Below are 18,477 nucleotides of genomic sequence, written 5' to 3'. Positions count from 1 at the left end.
AGCAGAACGAGCCACGGCAACGAAGTGGACCTGGGGGGGGGACATGTGGCGAGACTACACCTGGCAAGATGGACCCATGCAGTCACGATGTGGGACCCCTACGTCGGAAAGAGAGGACAGGGAACACCAAAGAGGCGGGGAAACAATGGTCGAAGACAGCAAAGAACAGAGTTTTGTGGAAAGAACTAGGGAAGGTCATTGTAAATAGATAACGTAATCAGTGTTAAGATATTGTAAATAGTAAAGTCAGTATTAGTGAAAGTGTAAGATAAGTTTTGTAAGTCAGTGTTGAGAAAGTATCAGGTAAATAGTGTAAATAGCAATCAGTGTTTGTCAAAGTGCCGGTGTCAGTATAATGTGTTTAGTGCAAGAAAAAAAATGAACAAAGAACAGTGCTGAGACTAGTTAAAGTTGAACAGGTTATTAACCATGTCACAAAAGTAGTATACACGACAAGCTCGCCTGGATTGGCTCACCAAGCGAGTACACTTGAGCCATCCCTATCGAGGGGGTTCTAAACCCATCACAGGAGGCCTGTGCCCAACATGGGACATCATGGCTAACATTCATTCATTCATTCATAAAAAAAGAATTCCTACAATTCATTTGTCGTACAAGTTTGAAACCTTACGCAATCATGGTCTGGTACAATATACAAAAACTATGGCTATATTAGAGGTATCGGAAGAAAATAAATTTTAATACATGGATACGACGACAAAAAACTTAATCACAACTGAATCTTCGTGAAGTTTTAAATCTAAAAGAATCACCAATAGTTTGAATGATAGTCTGATACAATGTAGAATAAGTATGGGTTTCCCAAAGACGAGATAAAAATATGATAAAATAAAATTTTCTTAACAACAGAGCGATCACAATCAGAAATTAAAACAAATGAATTATTATGCCGCGTTACAAAATCCCAAATAAGGCGAGAGCTGTTAAAGGTTCAAACACGTGTGCACTCCTCCCCACGGAATCAGTATTGTTATAAAGTACGTTACACAGTTGAATTTCCATCTCATTTCAACTGGCCGTTGGTAAATAGTGGCAAAAATGTGGCATCCAGGCATTCAACACCTTCCAATAAATAACACTAGTACACACCTCCCTCTCCTGCCTTGCCGTCCTGTTTCTCTATATCAAATAAATCATTTATAGCATAATCAAAAGTGGATTTGGATCACTGCTGGTATAGAAGAGACCTTCAATTACCTTACTTTATGCTGGTACCTAGAGGCTGAATGTTAGGACTATGCAAATTCGGCCGCGGAGACGGGTGGCTATAATTTGGTCCACCCGTCAGTCACAACTCACATGCACTGGGCCACATAATTGGTACCCTGGCAAACCCAAGAGATACTTTCTAATGGCGTACCATATATTCTTATTCTTTAAAGTTCGACCACACCCCCCTTCCTTCTTCCTGTAACTTTTTTTTCGTAAATAAAACAAAAATGATCGGTGTCTGCCAAAGATGCCTTTCTGTTTTTTCTTTTTCTTTGAGCACACATCAATTGTGCTCAATATTGTATCGCACTATACTTTTCTGAAATATATAATTTTCTCTTAACAATGATATTGACATAAAGTTGGCGATGGTGAAGTACTGTATAGCTACGTGCGTGAAGTAACTAACAGACCGACCCATTGCAACTGTGGAGGGACGGAGAGGTCGCTCGTATGTTCACTCTTAAGGCGACATTTTTAACTTTTATTACAAAGAATAAGAGTACAATCAATATAACACAAGATAAAATAAAATTTCTTACGGATGTTAACAGTTTTTCAACACTAATGAATTGGTTCAAGATATCTTTAAATTATATCAAAATATTTACGGAAATAGAGCAAAACAGTCGACAGGTGCGTGGTATTACTCCGCTGCATATCTTCAAGTACAACTACGTGTGGATGGTGAGAGATGATAAACAAAGATAATGCAAGAACTGTAAGGTAAGGAGAACAAGGAGAAGACAACGATAATAAAAAGACAAGGAGAACAAGGGAAACATAATTGGAAAGGAGGATGCAATGAGAACAAGTGGAACACAATGAGAATAAGTGGAACACAATGAGAACAAGAAGATCACAATGAGAATAAGTGGAACACAATGAGAACAAGAAGAACAAAATGAGAATAAGTGGAACACAATGAGAACAAGAAGAACACAATGAGAATAAGTGGAACACAATGAGAACAAGAAGAACAAAATGAGAATAAGTGGAACACAATGAGAACAAGGTGAACACAAGAATAACGAGAGGAACACGAGGAAAACAAGGGAAACACAAGGAAAACAAGGGGAATACAAGAAAAATAAGGGGAATACAAGAAAAATAAGGGGAACACAAGGAAAATAAGGGGAACACAAGGAAAACAGGGTAACACAAGGAAAACAAAGGGAACACAAGGAAAACAGGGTAACACAAGGAAAATAAGGGGAACACAAGGAAAACAGGGTAACACAAGGAAAATAAGGGGAACACAAGGAAAACAGGGTAACACAAGGAAAATAAGGGGAACACAAGGAAAACAGGGTAATACAAGGAAAATAAGGGGAACACAAGGAAAACAGGGTAACACAAGGAAAATAAGGGGAACACAAGGAAAACAGGGTAACACAAGGAAAATAAGGGGAACACAAGGAAAACAGGGTAACACAAGGAAAATAAGGGGAACACAAGGAAAACAGGGTAACACAAGGAAAATAAGGGAACACAAGGAAAACAGGGTAACACAAGAAAAATAAGGGAACACAAGGAAAACAGGGTAACACAAAGAAAACAAAGGGAACACAAGGAAAACAGGGTAACGCAAGGAAAACAAGGGGAACACAAGGAAAACAGGGTAACACAAGAAAAACCAGGGGAACACAAGGAAAACCGGGTAACGCAAGGAAAACAAGGGGAACACAAGGAAAACAGGGTAACGCAAGGAAAATAAGGGGAACACAAGGAAAACAGGGTAACACAAGGAAAATAAGGGGAACACAAGGAAAACAGGGTAACACAAGGAAAACAAGGGGAACACAAGGAAAACAGGGTAACACAAGGAAAATAAGGGCAACACAAGGAAAACAGGGTAACACAAGGAAAATAAGGGAACACAAGGAAAACAGGGTAACACAAGGAAAACAAGGGGAACACAAGGAAAACAGGGTAACACAAGGAAAATAAGGGCAACACAAGGAAAACAAGGCGAACACAAGGAAAACAGGGTAACACACTTGACGATATGTGTCAGAGGAAGAACAATTGTTTGTATGCACCTGAAGTCTGAATAGTGTAATATATTGCTAGTTGGCGATATATGCAATGGAGGGGGGAAAGGAAATGGCCATCCTACCCCATTGCCTCCTGGCCTATTTGCCTCATAAGTGATGCCTTCTTGGTATCACTTGAGAGGTTCAGACCTGTCTTCGGACAGTTGACTAAACAACAGTATAAATCCATGGGAGCAGAAGAAATGTACACGTCACTATCGAGAACCGAATCCAGGACAACTGATAATGTGGCCAGAATTTCTATCACTTGGATCGTAGTCAATGATTATAGAAGAATTACTTGAACACTCGTGTACCGTAGGTGCAAATTTCAGATATTTTCATGGCTATTAATAAGGATTGGTGGACAGTTCTTGCAAAACTGTTTTCTCCAAAGCTAGGTGGTTCCATAGCCTTTTATTCCACAAACAATTTTGCCACAGCCAATTTTCCCAAAGCACTCTACTTCCATGGTATTGTTTTCTCAAATTATATTTATTATTATAAATAATTAACTTCCACAACTGCAGATTTTGTAAGATTAATCAAATAAATAAACGGTTGCAATGATTTATTACTGATGGTTCTAATTACACATTTTATTTTCTCTGTAGTAAAATTTATAATGAGATATTGTGCCCTATGGCACGTAAATGGAAGGAGTCCATAATCGTACCTATCTTTAAGAAGGGGGACAAGACTAACTATAGTAACTTTCGAGGAATATCACTTTTGTTCACGTCGTACAAAATTTTGTCCAATATTCTTTTGAGAAGATTAACTCCATATGAAGATGAAATTATTGGGGATCATCAGTGTAGTTTTAGGCGTAATCGATCGACTATTGATCAGATTATTTGTATTCGACAGATATTGGAGAAAAAATGGGAGTATAAGGGTACAGTGCATCAGTTATTCATAGATTTCAAAAAGGCATATGACTCGGTTAAGACAGAAGTTTTATATAATATACTTATTCAATTTGGTATTCCCAAGAAACTAGCTCGATTAATTAAAATGTGTCTCAGTGAAACATACAGCAGAGTTCGTATAGGTCAGTTTCTGTCAGATGCGTTTCCAATTCACTGTGGGCTACAGCAAGGAGATGCACTATCACCTTTACTTTTTAACTTCGCTCTAGAATATGCCATTAGGAAAGTCCAGAAAAACAGAGAGGGCTTGGAATTGAACGGGTTACATCAGCTGCTTGACTATGCGGATGACATGAATATGCTAGGAGAAAATCCACAAATGATTACGGAAAACACGGGAATTTTACTGGAAGCAAGTAAAGAGATAGGTTTGGAAGTAAATCCCGAAAAGACAAAGTATATTATTATGTCTCGTGACGAGAATATTGTACGAAATAGAAATATAAAAATTGGAAATTTATCTTTTGAAGAGGTGGAGAAGTTCAAATATCTTGGAGCAATAGTAACAAATATAAATTATACTCGGGAAGAAATTAAACGCAGAATAAATATGGGAAATCACTGTTATTATTCGGTTGAGAAATTTTTTTATCATCCAGTCTGCTGTCAAAAAATCTGAAAGTTAGAATTTATAAAACAGTTATATTACCGGTTGTTCTTTATGGTTGTGAAACTTGGACTCTCACTTTGAGAGAGGAACAGAGGTTAAGGGTGTTTGAAGATAATATGCTTAGGAAAACATTTGGGGCTAAGAGGGATGAAGTTACAGGAGAATGGAGAAAGTTACACAACACAGAACTGGATGCATTGTATTCTTCACCTGACATAATTAGGAACATTAAATCCAGACGTTTGAGATGGGCAGGGCATGTAGCACGTATGGGCGAAACTATAAATGCATATAGAGTGTTAGTTGGGAGGCCGGAGGGAAAGAGACCTTTGGGAAGGCCGAGACGTAGATGGGAAGATAATATTAAAATGGTTTTGAGGGAGGTGGGATATGATAATAGAGAATAGATTAATCTTGCTCAGGATAGGGACCAATGGCGGGCTTATGTGAGGGCGGCAATGAACCTTCGGGTTCCTTAAAAGCCAGTAAGTAAGTAATGGCACGTAAATATCCTAGAATATCATTTGCCCCTTTGTATTCATTAAATTTGGAAACAATGTTACAATTGTTTCTTCGACAATATCGTACTTTCGACCACCTCTGTGGTGTAGGGGTCAGCATCTTGGTCTCTTACGCAGAGGGCCCGGGTTCGATTCCCGGTCGGGTTGAATTTCCTGGTTGAGGTTTTTCAGGGTTTTTCCTCAATCGTAAGGCAAATGCCAGGAAATTCGGGCCACAACATCCCTGAAAATCACCGGCCTCATTCACCACCGAAATCATATTCTTAACAAACCTTTAACATATATACAGTCGCCATCTAGTTCACAACAATAGAACCAATCTCAACAATAGTACACAGGCCTTCGGATTTCAACCAAAGGTTAACTCGCGATATGACCAAAGATGTTAAAGCGAGTATAAATAACAGCGAGAGAGAAAAAAATATTGTACTTTCTCTATCGTGATTTTCTGACTAATTCCCAACTAATTTAATATCGTCTGTGTCCGTGTGTTTTTTTTTTCAATTCTGTCAGGAATGCGTAAAAACTTGGATGATGTCGCCCAATAACCATTTGAACCTCTGTGGGATGTTATATAGTCCTTCGATCGTTCGAGGATTGGTTGGGATATCCTTAAGCTGCTCTCGAGTAACAGTTTTTCTTAGATTCTGCCGATCTGATAGAACTGCTAAAATCCATGAAGTCACTTCTCTTAATTAATTTCGTAGAATTCGGACAGGTGACATTTGGCGATGCTCTGCACAAATGCAGATTTGGGAAAAAAAAGGTTGGAAGAAAATACGATTTGGAAGTAGAGGTGTTGTGGAAATATTGTTAATTGGAACTAAGTGTTTGAGAGAAATGGATTAGGAAACTAAGATTTGGAACTGGAACTGCTGTGGATTGAAACTAGAGGTTTGGGGGGAAAAAAAAAAAAGGATTCGAAAAAGTGTCCCCCAACGATTTATAAGTAGCCTACTGATAAGGAAGAATGCAACAAAAAGATTCCAACATGTTCACGAACTTCCGAGATACAGAGTGTATGTCCTCGAAAAGCTCTGCTACAACAGCTTTACGTTATGGTTTCTTGAAATTTACAATTAAGGCCATAGTACCTATTCAACATTTTATCTTAATTCATCGCATCTAATATGCGCTTTATATTTCTGAAGGCAATCTTTCTTCTACCATTACCACGAAATGTAACGTTATTTGAATACATTACAGTGAAACTAGATGAAGTCTTGACTCTGATATATATTGTGATACCCGAAATGTTTTTGGAGGTTTTTGGTCAACATAATATTCTTTTTATCTTTTGTCTGTGAATTGTATTATAGGTTACAATCATATTTTGTACTTTCGTATCATTCTAGTGTGCGAAATGTTCCTGTGTGATAGCTTACAATCAGTTTTGTGGCTCTCTCTTCTAGTATGTGATATTCGATAACTTGCAAACTCGTTAAATGACTTTTACTGTGATCTGTGAACTTTTTTTATGATAGGTCACACTCATATTTTATAATTTCATACCTAATGTGTGAAATATTGTTGTGTTGTGGCTTGAATATCTTTTTACTCTTCGTTTCTGATGTGTGATATTAAATTTTAAAAATTTGTCACCAGTGTGCAAAATTTAGTCCTATAATACCTGATAATCATTCCAACTCTAGTGCGTGATATTTTATTGCAACAGCTACAATCACGTTAAATGGTTTTGCCTCCTATGTGTGTGAATTTTTTCAGGGTAAATTGTAAACATATTTCATGATTTCATTTCTTAGTGTCCGAAATTTTGATGCGTAAAATCTTACAAACATTTTGTATGGTTTTAACTTGGTGCGTTATATTTTATTGTGATAGTCACAATCATGTTTATTGATTTTGTCTCTTAATATCTGAAGTACACCACTAGAAAATTATGACCATATTTCATAAATTCTTCTCTAGTGTGCTAAATATTATCAAATCATTTTGTGTGGATCCGTATCTTTGTTTGATAATTTATCTTGCTAGCTTCAAAAATTTTGAATGAACCTGTCTGTGGTTTGTGAATTATTTTATATTGTTACAATATTTCATAGTTTAAATCTAGCATATGAAATTTTCTTGTGTGATAGCTTAAAATCATTTTGTATTGCTTCCTCCCTATTGTGTGATAATTAATTTTATAACTTACTTTCATGTTGAATGGTTTTGTTTCTACTGTGTGAATTCTGAGTATTGTGTAAAATTACATTCTTTATCTTCAAAACCTAAATTTTTACATTATCTTACGCTACAATTTGAAATAAACACTGCTGGAGTTAGTGGTTTTCTGACTTCCACAGTGTATGAATTAAGAAAAGTGAATAAATATGAGCCACGTGAAGAAAAAAAAAAGATAGGTATATCATAATTCCCTTATGAAACATTGGAATATACGAGAAAATGGAAGTTTATTATTAAGATTAACATTCCTACATTTTTTTTTTAATTTCAAATATGAGGCAGAAATCACAAATTACCATAAACACATCAAAATACACAAATAAAACCTCAAACAATGTTAAAATCTTAACACAGTCTCATTCATGTTACAGAAACTGTTTTTGTGCGAGATCGTGCGTATTTGCTTGGTTTCCGTACAAAACCAATCCGCGGAAACTCTAAAATTCCACATTCAGTATTCCCAACCCAACACACATAACAATTTCCCTCTTCTTACCGCTTAAGTGACATATTGATTTTACTGTTTTAGGCTTTTAACATAATATTTTTAGAGACGTTCAATATAGTTATAATTATAAATTGGAAACTTACCACTGCAATTTCACCTCAATTGCACTGTTAATTATTGTTTTTAAATATTTGCAAAAATTAAGTAAACTCTACAACTCCACTAAAGTTACTGCATTCGTGATGCAAGTAACATTAAGGAAGCAGTGAAAAAATCAACAAGATTCCACTCATCATAGACTGGGGGGAAAAAAAGACAGACGTATATCACGGTCTGCTGGAGTATAGTAAACACAGAAAACATTTTAAAGCAACAATGTTGAAGACAGATATTTTTGTTTTATAAATTTGCTGTCATTGAACAGAAACCAAGATAGAGATTTCATTGCAACTAATTAGAAATTCCTCTTTCAGGTATGTAATAAACGATCTTCGCACAAAATAATGTACAATACACGAGCGGTATGTTTCTTTCAATTCTCGGAAATTAAAAAAGCTCAACTACGTTTCGCTTTTTCAAACTTTTCCTCAACATACCGCTCTTGTAACGCATATTACTATTTTCTCTCACTCTCATGTTCTCCTGTGCATCTAGGTTCTAGATTATTACTCTCCGCAAACAGAATTTGGTAATTAATCCTACTTTCCTCAGAAATAAACTGCATTAAATTTTGCAAGTCCTTTTGCTTTTTTCTTTCAATGCCAATGCTGAACTGAATTGTACTTTAGTAGATTGGGGAATGATGCATCTGTATTAGGTTTCTGGAAGTTAATCGACTCGATATTGTGCCTTTAACAGTCTTACTTCCATGGATTTCATAGATTTTTTGTGACATTCTGAATACCGTATCGCATCACTTTACCCAGCTGGTTGAGCGATAGTGTTGCCACCTACCGGGAAATTAAGCTTGGAATGCAAAAACTCTCTTATTCCATGAAGTAAGCGGAATTCTGACTTCCACGAGTTTTAAAACAGCCCCCAGAATGCAGATGAATGTCGATATTAGTGTATTCTTGCCTTCCACGTATGCGGGACAAACTAAAAAGCATCATCCAGCCCATAACTAAATTTTATCAAAAATTGGAGTTAGTGGGTTTTTGATCTCCCTGTCTCAATTATATTCATTAAAACACAGGTCTTAAGGATTCATTCAAGATTAAAACCACAACATAATCGCCATCACATTACCACTACCACCAAAATAATAATAATCATCATCAATACCATAGTCATCGTCATCGTCGTCGTCAATTTATAGGCTATATTTTCAAGGTGTAGATTCAATTTTTTTCCGAACAGTTCACAACTGCTTTCCCCCTAATTTATTTCCTTATTTCTGGGAGGCTCATTGGTCTAAACTAGGTTTATACATTCACAAGTTGCAAAACTCCTTTGTCATGTGTCTAACATAGCACGCAAGATCATAATTGAGGGCAAACTCAATGAAAGGGTAGTGTAACTACTGTACTTCATTCAGAAGGAAGATAATTGACAATTTTCTTTCCAGGAACTCAACTCGATTTCGCCACAAATTAACCAAGAAATAGAATCCTGATTACATTTCCGTTACTTCATAGCAGCACGGGTACACTGGTAAGCGAGAAGAGAGGGAGGCGAGTCTTGATCGGTGGGCGAATCCTAACACATTCACTCGCGATCTAAACCTATATCTTGTTTGATATTATTATTATTATTATTATTATTATTATTATTATAGTACTATAGACTGAGATGACTTAGAACAACACAGGATATGAAAATAAAATAAATTCAACTTTTTTATTAATAAACACACGTAACCAATTATTTTTGTTCTTTTGTTTTTTTTAAGGAAGACTCCACTGAAAATCTGAAAATTTAAACAAAAAAAATTGTATTGGCTGTTTCGCTTCTTTAAAATGTATATTTTCACACTCCAAACGGATTTAGTTCAATTCAGATTACAAATATGCTTATTTTTTTAATTAAGACATTTAAAGAGCTGTCAAAATTATTTTTTCATCAAAGAATTCTTTTTTAAAAATTTCTGATTACAAATCTAGTAACGTTTTGAAGTTACTAGATGAATGTAGCGGAGGAGAATTTTAATTGGTATGTGTTACATAAATGTTCATTTTAACTTTCAAATCCATTTTTTCGTAAGTTTATTTTTATTAATTCAACACCAACTTTTTACGTAAAATATTAATCAATCAGGATAAAAATTTTACTGAAAGTATTTATGAGGTAGCTACATTAATTTTGTAAGAAATGCTCCTAGTTTATTTTATTAATATTTTTAACGAATTATAGAAAAAAAATAACATTTTAAAACTAAAAAAATGAAAGTGAATAAATTAGATATTTCATAAAATGAATGCATAAAAATATTTCTCTATGTCTTGTGAATGTAACAAAAAAGGAAGCTTAAACATTGAGACCTTCTGCTAAACACTTGGATTTGAAAATATTTCTAAAAAAAATCAAAAGCCAAAAACATTTGGGAGTTCAAAATTTGGATTTTGTTAATCCTTCATACAGTAAATATGTTCTCAAAATTTCGTTGAAAAAATTATTAAGAAAAAATTTGTCATTTTTAGCGGAGTGTCCCCTCAACTGTCCGAACAGAAGTTTGAACGTCACAAGTGACACCAATAAGGCATCCCTCATGAAGCAACTAAGACAAGAGATAATGGGATAAGGTGGCCAGTTCCTTATTAAATGAATATAATATGCATAGGGCTATCATATTAAAAATGTTACCAACTGCCTTACTTACTTACTGGCTTTCAAGGAACTTGGAGGTTCATTGCCGCCCTCACATAAGCCCGCCATTGGTCCCTATCCTAAGCAATACTAATCCAGTCTCTACCATCATATCCCACCTCCCTCAAATCCATTTTAATATTATCTTCCTATCTACGTCTCGGCCTCCCTAAAGGTCTTTTTCCCCTCCGGTCTCCCAAATAACACTCTATATGCATTTCTTGATTCGCCCATACGTGCTACATGCCTTGCCCATCCCAAACGTCTAGAATTAATGTTCCTAATTATGTCGGGTGAAGAATACAATACATACAGTTCTGCGTTGTGTAACTTTCTCCATTCTCCTGTAACTTCATCCCGCTTAGCCCCAAATATTTTCCTAAGCACCTTATTCTCAAACACTCTTAACCTATGTTCCTCTCTCAAAGTGAGAGTCCAAGTTTCACAACCATAAAGAACAACCGGTAATGTAACTGTTTTATAAATTCTAACTTTCAGATTTTTTGACAGCAGACTGGATGATAAAAGCTTCTCAAACGAATAATAACAGGCATTTCCCATATTTGTTCTGTGTTTAATTTTCTCCCGAGTATCATTTATATTTGTTACTGTTGCTCCAAGATATTTGAACTTCTCCACCTCTTCAAAAGATAAATTTCAAATTTTTATATTTCCATTTCGTACAATATTCTCGTCACGAGACATAATCGTATACTTTGTCTTTTCAGGATTTACTTCCAAACCTACCTCTTTACTTGCTTCCACTAAAATTTCCTTGTTTTCCCTAATCGTTTGTGGATTTTCTCCTAACATATTCACGTCATCCGCACAGACAAGCAGCTGATGTAGCCCGTTCAATTCAAAACCCTGCCTGTTATCCTGGACTTTCCTAATGGCATACTCTAGAGCAGTGGAAGTCAGCACAGAGCACGCTGGGGCTAGCCTCTCTTACCCGCGGAAAACGCAGTGCACTAAAGTGCTCTCGTAACTGCTAGCGGGTATGCTCTCTATCTCTCCCTGTTGTACGACAGTGCACAGGGGACGGCACCGCGTACCCATTGCACATTTCAGCGAGTGCTGGCGACCACTGCTCTAGAGCAAAGTTAAAAAGTAAAGGTGATAGTGCATCTTCTTGCTTTAGCCCACAGTGAATTGGAAAAGCATCTGACAGAAATTGACGTATACGGACTCTCCTGTACGTTTCACCGAGTCACATTTTAATTAATCGAACTAGTTTCTTGGGAATACCAAATTCAATAAGAATATCATATAAAACTTGCTATCTTGCTAAAAAAAAAAAAGTAACTGCTATAGGCTATTCAATTTTAAATTTAAAATTTCTCTGAAGTACTAATGTAGAAACAGGAAAGTAACTAATCTCGCACGTATTGAATAATCTTAAAGTGACTGGACTTTAAAATTCATTCTTTTCCCATTTACATTCCAACCGTTTCACACACGAATTCATTATTCGTATTCTGGTGGGAATACTGAGCGAATGTGCAGATTGAATTGCCTACATTCCACCGTAGCTATACATCCACCCTACAGCTGTTTGGCAGGAGATAGAACAGATGTGCACGGGAAACGCTTGTAAAGTGAATTCTCGATATCAAGTTTATATTCTACAAAAAACGAAATGCATTAGTTGATTCTAAAATTATGATAAATTCCTCTTTTACTTCCCTATTTTCTAATTACCTACGCTCCTTCCTTAAAATCTTTATTCTATGTGTAGGTATAACTCATCTTTCCGAGTCTTTCTTGCGCCACGTCATTTTCTTCCCTTATCCTTTATTATGTCGCTCGTTTCTTGTTTATATTGTTCATATTTTAGATTTTTCTTTTTGCCTTCTTTTTCCTTTCACTGTTTTCTTTTCCTTCCTTTCTCAGTCTCTTTTTCTTTTTGTTTCTTTCTATTCCTATTTTCTTCCATTTTTCTTTTCTTTTTTATTTTCCCCTTTTTTCATTCGTATAGACGCATAATGAGAATGAAACGCACTGCTGAAACTAAATGAGGTTATGATACTCCATCATAAACCGCCATACAATCAACAAAGCGGTTAAGAACAGTTGAATGATGAATCTTGTTGCAATCCTACTATATGTAACTTCAGAATAATAAGGGCTAAAATGTAGATATGAATGTTAAATTTGTTACTTATTTGTGTTCCGTGTAATATTTAAGTAATGAATGATCGAGGTAATACATTAATTTCTTATTGAATGAAGTTTGTACATTGAATATTACATTTTCTTTCGCAGTGCGTAAAATCAATAACAGTGTCTAAAGTGATTAGTGATTGGTAGACTTCAGATTTTAGGTAAAAACATATTTTAATACTTAAAAGATAAGTTCATAAAAACTTGCAAGTACACGTTTCATATAAAACTATGCCTAAAATTGGTAAATGCCTATTTTGACGACGCCTACTTTGACCTGTTAAGTATGTTTTATCTCTAACAGGTCGAAACACCCATTCTTACTTCGAAAATTCGTATTTTAAATTCCAAAATTGTTTATGTTGGAAATAAAGTACGGGATAAACTGGAGCAAGTTCTGCAGAGAAATGTAGGACTGAAGGACCTGCGTACTGCTTCAGAATCTGAAGCGTATACTGGTTAAAGGGTTTGGGCTACCGCTGACCCTATTATTACACAAAATATATCTAACAATTACTTTAATTTTAATTACTATGGTAAAACTAATAATACAAAATTATTACATTATGTTATATTATAAACTTTTTCTTTTGTAATTTCCTTGGGCTACCGCCGGTAGCCCCGGTAGCCCGCAAAATATCTATCTATCTATCTGAGATATCCTAACAGGGAAGAACACGGATTTACAATGTAACATTCCTGTCAAAATAGTGTCAAAATTGAATTACGCTCCTGTTACTTCAGTGGCTGTGGAGCGTTCATTTTCGGAATACAAATTTGTGTTGAGTGACGGACGGCATTGTTTTTTAGTTGAAAATTTAGAAAAAGTGTTAGTAATTTATTGTGAAGCTAATTATGGACATTAACGGACAAGACTTGATAAAAATTGTTTATATTTGACTTGTTTGTATACTTAATTTATGCCTAAAACTTATTTTTCACATTTAATTGTTTAGTTTATATATAACTAGTTAGATATTTGTTGTTCTTGTACTTTTAGTAGTAGTGGTGGTAACGGTGTATGAGCATTTAAAATTATTAAATTCTAGAAGTGAATTCCTGATGATTTGGAACATGTTTTTAAATAAAATATTATTATTTTTATTAGAGCCTATTTTCAATTCTTTCCTACACTTTTAAGCCTATTTTAGGCACCTAAAATTACGTTTTAACGACCTAAAAATTCGTACCCTAGTGATTAGTTACTTTTTACGCACTAGTATTTTAAAGGCTCACTTCAGACACTGACAACAGCGGGTAAACTGCAACTTCACGCACTATCGTAAAAGAAAGAAGTTTTCTACGTCAAGTATTCATTTTATTTCTTAGTAGTTGAAGCTAGAGTGATAAAACTTGGTGTACTTATTAATTAATAGCTCTGTTGTGAAATGGAGCATTTGATTGGCTGTATTCAGCATAGTTTTATTGCTAGAGAATTATACGTAAAGCTGTATATTTTGTTGTATTAGACTAATGTTTACACATTGAATAAATTATACTATACTTATTTTTACAAATTAACAAATTAAAGTAGGGTATTACTAATGCTCTATTGCACAATATGCAGTTTTAGTTTTAAGAAAAGAATTGATTAAAAAAAATGTTATTACTTTTTTTTTTAGAAATAGGATTTTGATTAAGAAAAAAAAAGTAAAAAAAATGTGTTTATGAGAAAAGATTGAAATTTACCATGTGTGATTACGATATTGATATGCATATTCAGTAAAAATTTCAACTGTCAAGCAAAAAACTTGTAGAATTTAGAAAGCTCATCGTCTTAAGATGATAAAGAATCAGCAGTAAAATTTTCATGGAGATGTCTATAATACTTTCTGAGATAAAGTCACTGCTGCTGATCCGGAGCTGCGCTCGGGCTTGGGTTGGATCCCCCTTTGGTCTCATTGGTTCCTTCCGAGGTTTTCCCCAGCAGTGGGACTGAAGCTGGATGGTCTATGGCGAGTCCTCGGCCTCACTTCTTTTCACCCCATTGGTCTGATTACCTGGTTGGGGTTTTTCCGAGGTTTTCCCCAACCAAAAGGCAAATGTCGGGTAATCTTTTGGCGAATCCTCGGACCTCACCTCATCTCACTACATCTCGCCAAAATATTGTAAAAAGTTGTAGACAATTACAAAATTGTAAAACTGTAAAAATTGTAAAATAATTGTAAAAATTGTAAAAATTTGTAAAAGTTCTAATTGTACTATTGTAAAACTTTGATTTGTTCCACATCTTAAAGCTTCATTGCTCATGTAAGATCTATGGAATATAATAAATGAATTGAAAAAAAAATAAAGATGAATAATTGAACATTGGTTAATAGCCTACAAGGCCTCTGATCTCAACTTAAATGATATAGCAAATTCGTCCCGGTAATCCAACAAGTGGAGCTTCCTTTAAAATAAATATGTTTAATACAAACCGTACACTAAATGGGAGAAGTTTCCAAACTTCATATAACATATTATGTGATACAGAAACGTATCTCGTATTCTTTCGAGTATACGCTTTGAAAATCAACTCTGTAGCTCGGTGCGACCCGATAGGCTACTTGTCGCGGCCGAGAAGCCGAACATGTCTAAAGTAACAAGTACATATGTGTATGTGGTGGAGTGTAGGTTACAGCGGGGCAGGAAGACCCTGAATGCTTAGACGCTCCAGTGATCATACATGTGCGCGCTGTGCAGTTGGCGGGCCTGCTACACCGCAACAACAAATCCAGCAATGAGGAAATACAAGAACAGCGCTTTTACTCACCTTCCCACGGGTAGCAGTTGTTACAGAATGTAGCCGGACGCCATCTTGCGCATTCGAGTTCTGAAACAATATACGAGTATTAATAAATAAAAGTCAGAATGACGTATGAAAAAAATATTAATTTGGTGTAGATAATAGTTAATACTGAAGGCAGAACAACAAAGAATGCAATGATAATTAAATAATGGCGGGAAAAGGGAAACAAAGTAATTTTTAATGATGTTAAAATGAAAGAAAAGGAGAAAAGTATTATGCTTGAAGGAAAAAAAAAAAGATAAAGCTGACAATGAGATGAAACTACGATGAAACTTTAGTACGAGAATGCAATAGTGATGGAAACGATGATGAAAGAAGAAGGTGAAAATGATAAAAGAAGAAGAAAAATATGATGAAAGAAAACGGAGAAGAAAATGTTGATGATAAAAAAAGATAATATTTATGATGAGAGAAAATTATGATAGTGATGAAAGAAGATGAAGATGACGTTGGTGATGATGATGATGATGAAAGATAAAGATGATGAAATGATGATGATAATGATGATGATGATGATGATGAAAGAATAGGATATGAGTATAATGGAAGAAGATATTATGGTGATAATGATGATAAAAGAAAATGATGATGATGATGATGATAATGAAAGAATAGGATATGAGTATAATGGAAGAAGATATTATGGTGATAATGATGGTAAAAGAAAATGATGATGATGATGATGATGAACGAAGAGGACAAAAATGATAATGACGAAAGAAGAAGTGAGTTTGATTTTTATTTATTTTATTTTAGTAGGTTATTTCACGACGCTTTATCAACAGCTTAGGTTATTTAGCGTCTGAATGAGAGGAAGGTGATAATGCTGGTGAAATGAGTCCGGGGTCCAGCACCGAAAGTTACCCAGCATTTGCTCGTATTGGGTTGAGGGAAAACCCCGGGAAAATCTCAACCAGAGTGAGTTTGATGAAGGGAGAAAATAACGATGATGAAGGAAGAAGATGCGTATGATGAAACAAGATGATAATGATGATAATGATGATGATGGAAGAGGAACGAGAGTATGAAAGGAGAAGGTGAAGATAATGATGATTATGATCATAACTTATGACGAAAGAAGAACAAGATGATGAAAGGAGAAGGTGAAGATAATGATGATTATGAACATAACTGATGATGAAAGAAGAACAAGATGATGAAAGGAGAAGGTGAAGATAATGATGATTATGATCATAACTGATGATGAAAGAAGAACAAGATGATGAAAGGAGGTGAAGATAATGATGATTATGATCATAACTGATGATGAAAGAAGAACAAGATGATGAAAGGAGAAGGTGAAGATAATGATGATTATGATCATAACTGATGATGAAAGAAGAACAAGATGATGAAAGGAGAAGGTGAAGATAATGATGATTATGATCATAACTGATGATGAAAGAAGAACAAGACGATGAAAGGAGAAGGTGAAGATAATGATGATTATGAACATAACTGATGATGAAAGAAGAACAAGATGATGAAAGGAGAAGGTGAAGATAATGATGATTATGAACATAACTGATGATGAAAGAAGAACAAGATGATGAAAGGAGAAGGTGAAGATAATGATGATTATGAACATAACTGATGATGAAAGAAGAACAAGATGATGAAAGGAGAAGGTGAAGATGATGATTATGATCATAACTGATGATGAAAGAAGAACAAGATGATGAAAGGAGAAGGTGAAGATAATGATGATTATGATCATACTGATGATGAAAGAAGAAGAAGATGATGAAAGGAGATGGTGAAGATAATGATGATTATGAACATAACTGATGATGAAAGAGGAACAAGATGATGAAAGGAGAAGGTGAAGATAATGATGATTATGATCATAACTGATGATGAAAGAAGAACAAGATGATGAAAGGAGAAGGTGAAGATAATGATGATTATGATCATAACTGATGATGAAAGAAGAACAAGATGATGAAAGGAGAAGGTGAAGATAATGATGATTATGATCATAACTGATGATGAAAGAAGAACAAGATGATGAAAGGAGAAGGTGAAGATAACGATGATTATGAACATAACTGATGATGAAAGAAGAACAAGATGATGAAAGGAGAAGGTGAAGATAATGATGATTATGATCATAACTGATGATGAAAGAAGAACAAGATGATGAAAGGAGAAGGTGAAGATAATGATGATTATGATCATAACTGATGATGAAAGAAGAACAAGATGATGAAAGGAGAACGTGAAGATAATGATGATTATGATCATAACTGATGATGAAAGAAGAACAAGATGATGAAAGGAGAAGGTGAAGATAACGATGATTATGAACATAACTGATGATGAAAGAAGAACAAGATGATGAAAGGAGAAGGTGAAGATAATGATGATTATGATCATAACTGATGATGAAAGAAGAACAAGATGATGAAAGGAGAAGGTGAAGATAATGATGATTATGATCATACTGATGATGAAAGAAGAACAAGATGACGAAAGGAGAAGGTGAAGATAATGATTATGATCATAACTGATGACAAAAGAAGAAACAAGATGGTGAAAAGAGAAGTTGAAGATAATGATGATCTTGATCATGACTGATGATCAAAGAGGAAGCTGAAGATAATGATGATCATGATCGTGAGTGATAATATAAGGAGAAATTGAAGATAATGATATCATGATCATGACCAATGATGACAGAAGATAATGGTGAAAATGATAATGATGATGATGATGAGAGAAGATGGTGATGATGATAAAAGATGATGG

The 18,477-nt window shown here is 34.9% G+C and overlaps 1 protein-coding gene across 2 annotated transcripts in view; it reads right to left on the bottom strand.

The window, feature by feature from the left end:
* The window catches only part of fj (four-jointed box kinase), a 904,662-nt gene that overhangs the window by 578,869 nt on the left and 307,316 nt on the right, over window positions 1-18,477 (bottom strand). For both annotated transcript variants that reach the window (XM_069829476.1, XM_069829477.1), the window contains exon 3: window positions 15,694-15,753. The gene's annotated coding sequence lies outside the window, so the exon portion shown is untranslated. The remainder of the gene's footprint in view (window positions 1-15,693; window positions 15,754-18,477) is intronic.

This window comes from Periplaneta americana, chromosome 6 (assembly GCF_040183065.1).
Source record: "Periplaneta americana isolate PAMFEO1 chromosome 6, P.americana_PAMFEO1_priV1, whole genome shotgun sequence".
NCBI lineage: Eukaryota > Metazoa > Arthropoda > Insecta > Blattodea > Blattidae > Periplaneta > Periplaneta americana.
Note: the sequence above shows the minus strand (reverse complement) of the source record. Positions and strands in the feature narration are given on the sequence as shown.